This window comes from Nilaparvata lugens, chromosome X (assembly GCF_014356525.2).
Source record: "Nilaparvata lugens isolate BPH chromosome X, ASM1435652v1, whole genome shotgun sequence".
In the NCBI taxonomy this organism is placed as follows: domain Eukaryota; kingdom Metazoa; phylum Arthropoda; class Insecta; order Hemiptera; family Delphacidae; genus Nilaparvata; species Nilaparvata lugens.
This window is the reverse complement of record NC_052518.1, coordinates 39,176,929-39,188,116: the sequence shown is the minus strand read 5'-3', so window position 1 is coordinate 39,188,116 and position 11,188 is coordinate 39,176,929. Positions and strand designations below refer to the sequence as shown.

At 33.3% G+C, this 11,188-nt stretch overlaps 1 long non-coding RNA gene across 2 annotated transcripts; it reads right to left on the bottom strand.

The window, feature by feature from the left end:
* Positions 1–958: 958 nt before the first annotated feature.
* On the bottom strand, positions 959–7,652 carry LOC120355014. 2 transcript variants are annotated; one of them, XR_005573367.1, is made up of 3 exons: positions 7,554–7,652; positions 3,985–4,155; positions 959–1,222 (listed from the first exon to the last, which is right to left on the bottom strand). It is a non-coding gene; the product is annotated as an uncharacterized LOC120355014 (long non-coding RNA). The 2 variants fall into 2 exon arrangements; XR_005573366.1 differs by having other exon boundaries at positions 3,985–4,191; positions 7,554–7,648.
* Positions 7,653–11,188: the final 3,536 nt, after the last annotated feature.

The following is an 11,188-nucleotide window of genomic DNA, read 5'->3' as shown; positions in this document are numbered from 1 at the left end:
TAACTCTTTCGCTTCAACATCTTTGTCCCTCATATAATTCAAATTCATTTGTTTTAATGAGAAGGTGTTCAGGTGATACATGATTTCGATACAGAGTTCCAAGAAAAAATGAATGGCGAAAGCCGTACATTGATATCTCAACTCGTATCAGTTGTTGATGTAATAGAATTAGTAAATATTATGTTGTACATTAACCAGTTGAAATCATGAAATGATCATTTAGGGCCGGTTTCCGAGCTCGGGATTTAGCTGAGTTCTAGACTTTGAACAGCTGAAGTCAGAAAATTGGCTTTCCGGAACGGGGCGTAGTCGTAGTTTTTATGATTATCTTTATTTTTTCTTATTTCTATAATTGGAAACGTTTTTTATTGACGAAGTGAAACATTCCTAAATGATTCAAAATAGCTGAAACTTGATACTATTTTCTTTTTATTTTCTAGTTTTTTGAAATTTAATTTAAACGTGGACTGCAACTACGCCCCGTTCCGGAAAGCCATCTCCAGCTGTTCAAAGTCTATAACTTAGCTAAATGCCGAGCTCGGAAACCGGCCCTTAATCATCACACATTTGGTGTCAACGCATGCAGACGCATGTCTGTGCTGTCATAGCTTCCAAATAGTTTCAACTTATGTTATGAATGAATGAATGAATGAATGGATAAATTGCAATGGATAAATGAATTCTTCAGCTGACTAAATGATAAATCAGAACTACTTTTTCTCTTATGCACTTTTAATGTCATTTGTTATATCCTGAAAAAGGACGATGGAGTAAGTAAATTTTGTTGTTCCACAAACTTGACCTGTAAAAAGGTTTGAAGAATACGTGTTTAAAATTTGAAACTGATTGATCAATTCTTTCTAAAGTTATTGCAGAGCATACAAACAGACGGACGACTTTGGCCCTCAGTAAGTCAAAAGTGAGAACTCGCTAACGCTCGTTCAATAAAAACCAAAAATAATAATTTAACATTTTATTTATTTTTAATGTATTATTATCAATTATACATGAGCAAAAAACATTACGGTACATCAACATTAATACCAGTAGGCCTATCACATAAATTTATACAAAACATGGATATTAATGAGTCATACACAGTCGATAAGAACTTCTATTGCTTATTAAGGATATTTGGGTGACTTATTGGAGTAAGTGATAACGCGCTTAAAGGCAGAGGTGACGAACGATGCAGCCTGTGGTGCTTTGATCAATCGAGAAACTGTAACAGAAAAAAATAAGTGGAAACAACAGAAAGATAATTATGTAAGAAGAAATAATCTATGTATATATATAAAAAAATGACTGTGTGTTAATTTGTTACTTTGTTTGTTCCCTATAAAACTACTTGACAGAACGGCATGAAACTTTAGGAATATGTTGTGTGAATATTGGGGATGGTTTCTGAATAGAAATTTTGATAGGGGGACTAATAACAATTATTTATTAATCCATTCTACAGACCTATGTTTCCGAAATCGTCGGCCCAGCGACTACCGATGAACGGGAAGATGATCATGTTTGAAGATCATGTTGTGATAATATGATTTAGCATCTAAAGTTAACAGCTGTAATAAACTTATAAATTGTATACTGGTATTAATACGGTAGTTTGGAGTTGAAGTTTAGTTGATTGGTACCAGCTGAAGATAATGGTTCCTTAGAAGACCTATACAAATAATTATAACTCCCCTATCATTGAGAAACTGGAAAATGTTGGAAAAATGATTCACCTCATGAAAGAGAGTTGTTCATATTGCATTCATTAATTACTGAAGAATGACAGAACAATTCACAATTTTTTGAATTTAGCTCAGCTTATATTCATCCTAAAATGGAAGATGGAAATAATATGGAATTCTGTGTGATTCATCGTATATCGCGTATTTCCTGGACCATCTACTGACAATCAACAACTATGAACGCATTAAATTCATCTTTGGAACACTGATTTACCTATCTATTTTATTTAATCCAACACTTTAATGATAGATATTACTACTAATTGATTGAGAAGGAATATGTTTTCGGAATAATAAATGCTGCATGACTAAGCACATAGGAAGTCCGTATTGAGATATAAATGAAAATATTGATTGTCAGAAAAATTTAATGATTCAAAAAATAAAGTTAAGTGTGACATGCTCTGATACCAATTACCTAGTGGAATATTTAACGCTCAACTATAACAATAATCTTACTGAATTAATTTTTCATGATGACTGTAAGAATTGATATAGGCTTATAGGATGCAAGATTAGTAGGCCTATATTAGTATTAAAAATATAAATATGTGTTACTTGCTTGCATGATAATCTGTTGGCTAATTTAAGTTTTTTTTTGTTTTGCAGTTTACTTGCTTTATTCATCAAAATATGACTAATTCAGAACGAAATAGTCTGACTGCAGACTTTAGTGTAATGGATGGTTTTATGTGGGTTGACGAATTCAAATTTCGAAAAAGCTACGTATCCCAGAAGGGACAAATCTCATATAGATGTACAAATAAGTTGTGTTCAATGACCATTATGACGGATGCTAGTGGACGAATTGTTTCCAGGAGTAGCGGTAAACACTCCCACCAGCCTCCCAAAGAGAAAAATAGTAGAACTCCTGTTTTATTCATTTTTCATTTTATTTAAGGTTTAATGGCCTGTATCCGATTATACGGTGATGAATTTATACAGTGAAATATTTATTGGTAATGATCAGATATATAAAAATTCAGTTTATTCAATTTCCTGGATGGATAAAAAATATATTAATATTATGAGTAAGAGTAATTCAAACCTACAATTTATAAAGAGATAATTTACGATTCAATACAGTTTAATACAGCTAAGTTGGTTGATTATGGTTACTGATGAATGAATTCGCAACTAATAAGTTCAAGTAGAGAGACAAGTACTAAATACTTTAGTAGACTTTAAGAGGTGCAATACCGATTTTATTACGGATGTTATTAATGATGAGTTATTATTAGAAAGATTATTACGTATTAATTGAAAGAATAAATTAATAAAGTAAGTTATTAGGTTATGGACAAGATCTACGATGAAAAAAGATTTCTAAAGGCATAAACAAGAAACGGTTTATCTTATCTGCGCACCTCGAAACACGACCGTCCGCTACCACTGCTCCGACTCGACTCCTGTCGGTGATAGTACTGTTGTAGTTTAAAGAAAGAAACCTGTGCCTCTGTTATTCTGAGTAGAATCGGGCGCAGTTAATTGATACAAACAATTGAAGAGCTCTATTCCAAACGGGCCCAAGTCACAAAAGTGTTTTCTCAGGAAATCGATTTTTTGATAGTCATCACTTAAATGTTGGAAAATGTTTATAATCCAATGTATAAAGTGTGTATTTTGAATTCCATACAATAATTTTGCATATTTTGAAGTAATTCCTGTGTAATAGGTTAATTTCCTTGCTTTTTTCCAAAATGTCACTAAGTCCATGGACTTGGTGACATTTTGGAAAGAAACTTGGACTTGGACCTTCTTCATGTCACTAATATTATAAGTTTCTTCAAGTGCTGTATTTGCTGAGTTGAATATATCTTGCCAATTTTTTTGAATGAATTTTCTTGATCACTTGATGCTCTTGGTAATCCCCAGTGTATGTATTCTTGACTTTCACTGTTCTCTTCCATTGAAAACGCGCTGATCTCGAAGTAAAAATGGTAGTTAGGCTTCAATCTGTAGACAGACAGAAAAAGATGCTCTGCGCATGCGCAAAGGACTAAAGTTGGAATGGGAAGGAACAGCAATGGACTTAGATACACTTTGGAAAGAAACGTGATATTGTGATATTTATTTTGTAGTGACTAAGGATAGTTTGGAGTAGTTAGTATGCTAGGAATGAAGGTCTATGTATAAGGTTCAATAATCAGCTGATATCTCAATTTCTACAAAAATGGACTTAGGCGCGTTTGGAATCGAGCTCTTCAATTGGAAATTATAGTCTGATCAAGTGTTTACTTACACGATTAAAGCTATAATGGCTGTCACAAATATCAGCTTGATGTGAACAGCTCAGATTTGTGAGCTAAGTGGCCGTTCTCCAGGTTTTCACTAAATCTCTCCCAAGTTCTCATCACGGGATATCAGTAGGTGCATTACCTCTCCAAAGATAGCTACGCTTGTTCGTAATCATCTGAAACCATTTCTTCAATTATTTTGTGGATTCAATCTGTAATAATAAAATTATGATTAATATTATAATCCCAGCATTCAATATTTTAAAAAATATATATTATTATCCTATTATTTACTCCTAGTAGTAGGAACATGCTCATATGCAAATGATAGGCTGTCAATGTATGATTTTCTTCACATTTCACGATTCAAGTTTACATTTTTGAGCTAGAAAAACATCAATTTCTCTATATATCTCTTTTAGAATGCTCACAAAAACACATTAAATATCAATATTAAACTTGAGAAAATAAAATATTAAATTATTTTGATGTTGCCTACAAAATATTTTATGAGTTGATAAGCATAATAGCTAGACATGTTAAAATTGTTATAGTTAATCTATCAAAGATAAAATTATGGTAGTTTTAGTCTTATCTAAGTGAAAATTGGTACAAAATTATAATAAATAAACGTAGGCCCAAGTAGACGAATTACACCTAATATGAATGTGATGTTTTTGAACCTGCTTTGTGCTTAGGCAATAAGTTAGTTTAAGCTAGTCGGTATTCATAAATATATTCAGTGGAGTCACTTGAACAAGACGTCAACAGTTTAGTGGGAGTGGCAGGTGCATGTTTGATAAGAATGATAAATTAAGGTTGTGCATCACGCTTTTCAAAACTGTTTATGGTAACATTTTTCAAAGAAGGCTATTCCGATTTGGATACCATCGGTCTCACTAAATGAAGCACATCAAAAGGGAAAACTCAATTCATAATTTTTACTTTTTGCGATAGTTTAAATCTTGGGAGAGATCCAATCCATTGCTGAATTGGAAGCAAATAAATTCATGAAACTTTGAGGATTCATTAATCAAGATAGTTGCTCATTGTAGACCACTATTTCAACCTTTGTGGCCTCATTTTGACTCTGCCTGCAATGTTTATCCTGGAATCTGCCTTAATGGTGGAATGGAAACCACAAATGCTCACAATAAATGAAGAAACTCATCACTATAAAAAGATCTACAAGCAAAATTGATCCATGTAGTGGAAGTGACTTCAACCTTGGCCAGGAATAGGCCTGAATTATTGAGCAAAAGAATATTGAACAAGGTTGCAGCTACTGTACGAAGCATAGAAAGAGGACAAGTTGGAGAAGACCCTGAAAAGTTAGCGGGTAGACAGACCCACATCATGACCACCACTCTGTCGACGAGGCTTATTCTGCACAGTGAGGCTTAGACGCTTCACACGAATTCGGTTTGGTTCGTTACCGAAAACGAATGAGGCTTTCATACATGTCAGGTTTTAATTCGTACGGTTCCAATTGGGTATTTTCTTCTCAAAAACAGCTGTGTTTGGATTTTCACAGTTCATGCTGGTATATTTAAATATAACAGCTGGTGTTAAATTGTAAGATGTTATTTCTTGAACAACAAAAATTTAGGGCCGGTTTCCGAGCTCGGGATTTAGCCAAGTTCTAGACTTTAACTGGCTTTAAACTCTGGAGTCAGATTCAAAATCAAATGTAGTCAATTGGTTTTCCGAGTCAGAGCGCTAACGTAGTTGAGGACTCAAATAGACCCTGGAGTTTAGACATCACGTTAGACCCTGGAGTTTATAATTTCGCTTTCTGAGTGAAGGGCTTATAATTCCAGGACTTGAATTAGATTCTCGCCTCTTTCCAAGTCAAGGATTTATCAAAAATCGTCCAGGACTTAAAATAGCGTGATTTTAAACCCTCGACTGGGGTAGGGTTTAAATTCAAGTTCTAGACTTAGGGCCGGTTTCCGAGCTCGGGATCTATAAGTTCTGGACTTACAGAGTCCAAGACTAAAATAAGCTCTCGGGTCTAAATTGACTTTCTGAGTCACGATTTTATCTTCTAAACTCCGGAGTCTATCAAGTTCCCGACTTATTTGAGTCCAGGACTTTAACGCAGTAAACATGAGGGAAATTCACAATATTTTGCTGTTGTATTGTTGGCATTATAGCAAAACGGAAACAGCTGATTGCAGCGGGACAATTCAAATGAGCATGCTCTCCAAACTATTTTGTGAAAATACGTTTCGATTTCTTTGTAGGCCTATTCAAAGCAAAACCTTTGAAAGGTGAATGAATAAACATTCCATTTTACGTTATGCTATTATTGATCATTGATCCTAACCAGTGATTATGAATAAAAATTTCATTAGGCTACTGAGTTTGAAAACGTATTTGTTTTAAAAAAAAACTGTATTCCATGACAATTATTTGGCTTTTTATCTACTCCAAAGCAATAACTGAATTGTGTTTGCTCAGTTAAGTCTAGAACTTGAATTTAAACCCTACCCCAGTCGAGGGTTTAAAATCACGCTGTTTTAAGTCCTGGACTTAAAAGCCCTTCACTCAGAAAGCGAAATTACAAACTCCAGGGTCTAACGTGATCTCTAAACTCCACAGTCTCTTCAAGTCCTCGACTACGTCAACGTAGTTTGGCAAACAATTCATTGAGAAAAAAATGTTCCTGTGAACTAACAGAATTGAATTGACCATATGATTTTGACTTGGGAAATTTTGAAACAGATAATCACGATATCAGGTTAAAATAAAAACAAGGCCAGCGTGTGTAGAAGACTTTGTTTTTTCCTGTTTCCCTAGCAACAAATTCGAATATGATAAAACCTATTCGTGTCGAGGGGGCGTTCGGTGCTATGCGGTTCCTATTCGGTACCGAATTCAAACCGGATCATCGTTTCACACTTATAGGAATTCGCCAAAAACGAAACGTACCGAACCGAAAGTGTGTGAAAGTAGCCTCTCGCTAGCAACGAATTGAAACCTGATGGAATTTATTAGAGTCAAGTGTCAAATAGGCGTTCGGTTCTATGCGGTTTCTATTCGGTACCGAATTCAAACCGAATTACCGTTTCACACTTATCGGAATTTGCCGAAAACGAAACGAACTGAATGAGTGTGAAACTAGCCTGATGACCACAATGCAGCAGCGTTTCCAGAGGAATGAAAACAAGTATAAAGTGATCAAGAAAGTATTGCCTGTCTCATTACATATTTGATTTCTCAGAATATCAATTCTAAGTAAATTAAATCGATTTTTTAAAATTAGCCTACCATATTCAAGTTGTTTTTTATAGTATCCAAATCGAAACAGTACAAAAATGTCACCTGTAAAATGTTTTCCAAGTGGGTGGCGCACAGTATTTATGAATAAGGTAAAACTTTGTGGCTTGGACACACACAGCGATCTGCGGACAGGAATCAGAGAGGTCTTAGCAGGTTATAGACATGAATATCTAAAATATAGATGAAGGCCACTCTGACCGCTTCCCGCAGATTGTTCTCTGTGTGTCCCAGCCCATACTGATTTGGAGCAAAAGCAAAAATACCATTTCATGGTGAATTGTTCACTTACTTGGTCAAAAATAATGATTGCAACTACCGTATCAGTTACTGAATCACATCTTGAACGTTCCATTAGGATGCAATTGATCAGTTTGGCAGTTTGGCACTGTAAAATGTAAATAATGAGTTCAAGTTAATTTATAAGGAAAACTTTTGTATAATATTAAATTTAACATTAGCATGAAAAAAGTTGGCGATCAAATGAAAACTACTCATTCAAAGAGGGTAAATAAATACAGCGATACTTAAGTACAGCTTAATTACAGCTGATTTTACGAGTCACACTGGCAAACAAGGAATCTTCCTTCTGCAGGTGTTTTTGCCTCACCTACTGTACTCATGCATGTGAGCATAAATTTAATCTTAATTTATTAATACAATTATCATGAATAAGGATATCATTTTGTTATAATTTCTAATTAAATAGATTAACATTTCCTTAATTTTTATGTTTGTATCTTGTTTTTGGCAAATAAATTTATTCATTCAAGTAGGCTTATAGTTAGGTCAATGCTATAATGCCAGTAGAAAAGATAGGACAACGGCGTTGCCGATTTCCTGTATTGCCACTGGCTCCTATAATAGTGAAAAGCTGATTCGGAATAACATATCTGATGTAGCCTAATATTAAATGTGCATTCTATTTAATAATAATAATAAATAATATTTTATTCGTCAAGAAAATATATTATTCAATAAGTAATTCATAAATTTTCATGATTTAAATTAAATCTTTTTGTAAGGTCCAATTAATTATATTTTTACATTGTAAAAAAACAATCATGTGAAGCAACATGAGGATAGCGCTAAACTTATTTCAATTCCCAAAGCAATTTGATTTGTCTAATGATAGACAAGAATAGCAACACCAATGTTAATCAAATGCTGCCATTAGGTGGACCTCATAGTACCAGAGTTATTATAATTATTTATATTGAGTTACCATAAAGCAAAAATACCATAGGAATATCAGCGGCTTAACAGTGAAATTTAAAACATAAAAGCCCCATACTAAACCATTAAATTAAACACCATGAGATGTTTTTTATGCTATTGTTTCTCTATGATGTTACAAATTACAGTAGTCTGAGTACCGTATATAAATTATCTTCAAACAACCAATCCAATCAGCTCTAGGGCTTCAGTGAGTCTGGTTGAATTTCATTCAGTTTATAATTTGGTTAATGGGAAACTCTTTTTATAAAATACTGAAAAACTTCATTTTATAAAACAATCCACATTTGGCTAAACCACTCTAAGCTTAATCTTGAATCATTTCTCTAAATGGATTTTCCAACAAGTAGCCTGACTGCAGTAGGCCTACATGTAAATCACTCATGTTAGCAAATCCTTTTTTCTTTAATTTATTGAATAAATGATGCAGTAACCTAACTACAGTATTTGAAAGAAGATGAAGTTCATAAATATCTCACAATAGGGAATAAGGTCTAAATATATTTAGCCTATTCAGTACCCCTACTTCTAATATTATTCAAGTATTCTAATGGTAGAACAAAGAAATTAATAAAAGTTGCTATCCTATTATTAAGAGCAATGTTATAATTCGGAAAAAGGGCTGAAACAAGCACTTCGTTCTAGCATGTTTTGGACGCTATTTTCCAACCGATAATCATGAAAATGGTACCAAATTGTTCAGAAAGATTTGGACATCTTGGGCTGTACCGCTGATATCACTTATCAATTTTTTTCTATTGAACGTCAAACTTTGCCAAGTTTTCTCCAAGTTCATCGAATTGTAAAGTCATTTTATAGTTGGAAAATTGGAATTTGGCGGTACGGCGTGAGATGTCCAATTCTTTCTGAACAATTTGGTACCATTTTCATGATTATTGGTTGGAAAATAGCGTCCAAAACATGCTAGAACGAAGTACCTGCAAAGTACTCTCAATCGAGAAAGCTTCAATTCCGTACTAGCCTTTCAAAAAAGTGTGGTCGAACTCACTAACACAGTCCCAAACTGCTATAATTGTGAGTACACACACTCACACACAACCGGTGAACTGGAAAACTGGTTTTCGGTCATCAAAACAATTGATTGTTTTTGTTCAATGAGTTATTGCTTGTCTTCTTGTCTGCGCTATTGTGTTTCATGTTATATACTATATTCATATATATGCTCTATTATTCTATATGCTTATACAGTAGTTTGACATCCATATTATTATTTATTCCCATTTAATTTCAATATCACATGAAATCTGTACTATATTCTATTTGTACAGCGATTTGGGAGACATGGTTCATTCTTCTCTCATCGAATTCTTTATTATCCACGTTCAGCCATGCATGGCAATTCAAATTCAACCCAAATTCAACTTTACATGATAACACCCGGGAAAAATTTAGTTTTGGAGAGATCAAGTGTTACATGTTTCTTTCTTATACTGTAATTAGAAAACCACCAATCATTCGTAAATTCTCGAGAAAAAGTAAGTTATTGGATAATATGAATGAATAATTAATTTCAGTTATGAATAATTATAAAGAATGAATAATTAATAATTCAGTTCATGCTTCAATAAAATTTCTGCAATAAAAAAATACTTTTAGTATACTGCAAGATTTCCAAGATAAGCCAATTCTCTGTTCACTTTTTTTTCATTTACATTTACTTTCTTTGAAGTGGTAATAGGGTACAAGTATTCAATTGGAAGAAAGGTGAAATGCAAAAACTAATGTACAGTATGACATTGTCATTGTCCAGTAGTGGTAATGTTGGGGGGGGGGGGAGATTGCGCAGACTGCGTCCTTGTCATTGTAGTGAGGGGGGGTTACATATTGTAACAACTAACAATCTTCTTGTTTGGAATGTTTTCTGAATCGTGCAGAATCACAAATACTTTGCTTCTGAATAAAATTATGCTTATATGAATCATAACTTTTTTGGGTTTAGGCGCCTGCTGGTGCCTGCGTAGTAGATTCTATTAAATTCATAATTGACCAGAAATGAATTCGATTGTTTGTAAAATAGAAAAATAGACAGTTATCAACTGTTCATTGTTCAGTTGTTTACAGGCCGTTGTACATGGTGATCTGCACTTGTTTTGGTGAATCAGGAATTAGGTACTTCTCGTAATATTTGCTACCGTATATTAGCCCAGTTATGAATCATGCTAATACAGTCACAAGTACTTTGCTTCTGAATAAAACTATGCTTATGAATCATTGTAGCATTATAATATTTAGCGTTGTTGTATGATTTGAATTTTTGTGCCCTCTTAATTATTAATTTATTTATTAGATTAGCACAAACAATATAATGATCGGGAAAGAAAAAACAGGTTATTGCCCAAAACTTTTTCAATTTCAAATTCAGTTTTCTAATTCAGTTTCAAATTGTGCAAATATTATACGTATAGGTTATGTACATTTCAATTTTCTACACCAAATTACAATCTGAGAATATAGATTAGAATAAAACAAACAATTTAAAATTTTGATAGATTGATAGTAAAACTTTTGTAAAAACATGAAAAAAACGTTAAATTCACAAAATAAAGAATAAAACCACTCAAATTTTGAGCTCGAAAATATAACGTTCACCTTAGCTATATAACAGCTGTTTCATGTTATCATGTATAATAAAAACCAATTTGATCTGATTTGATTTATTATATTATTGGA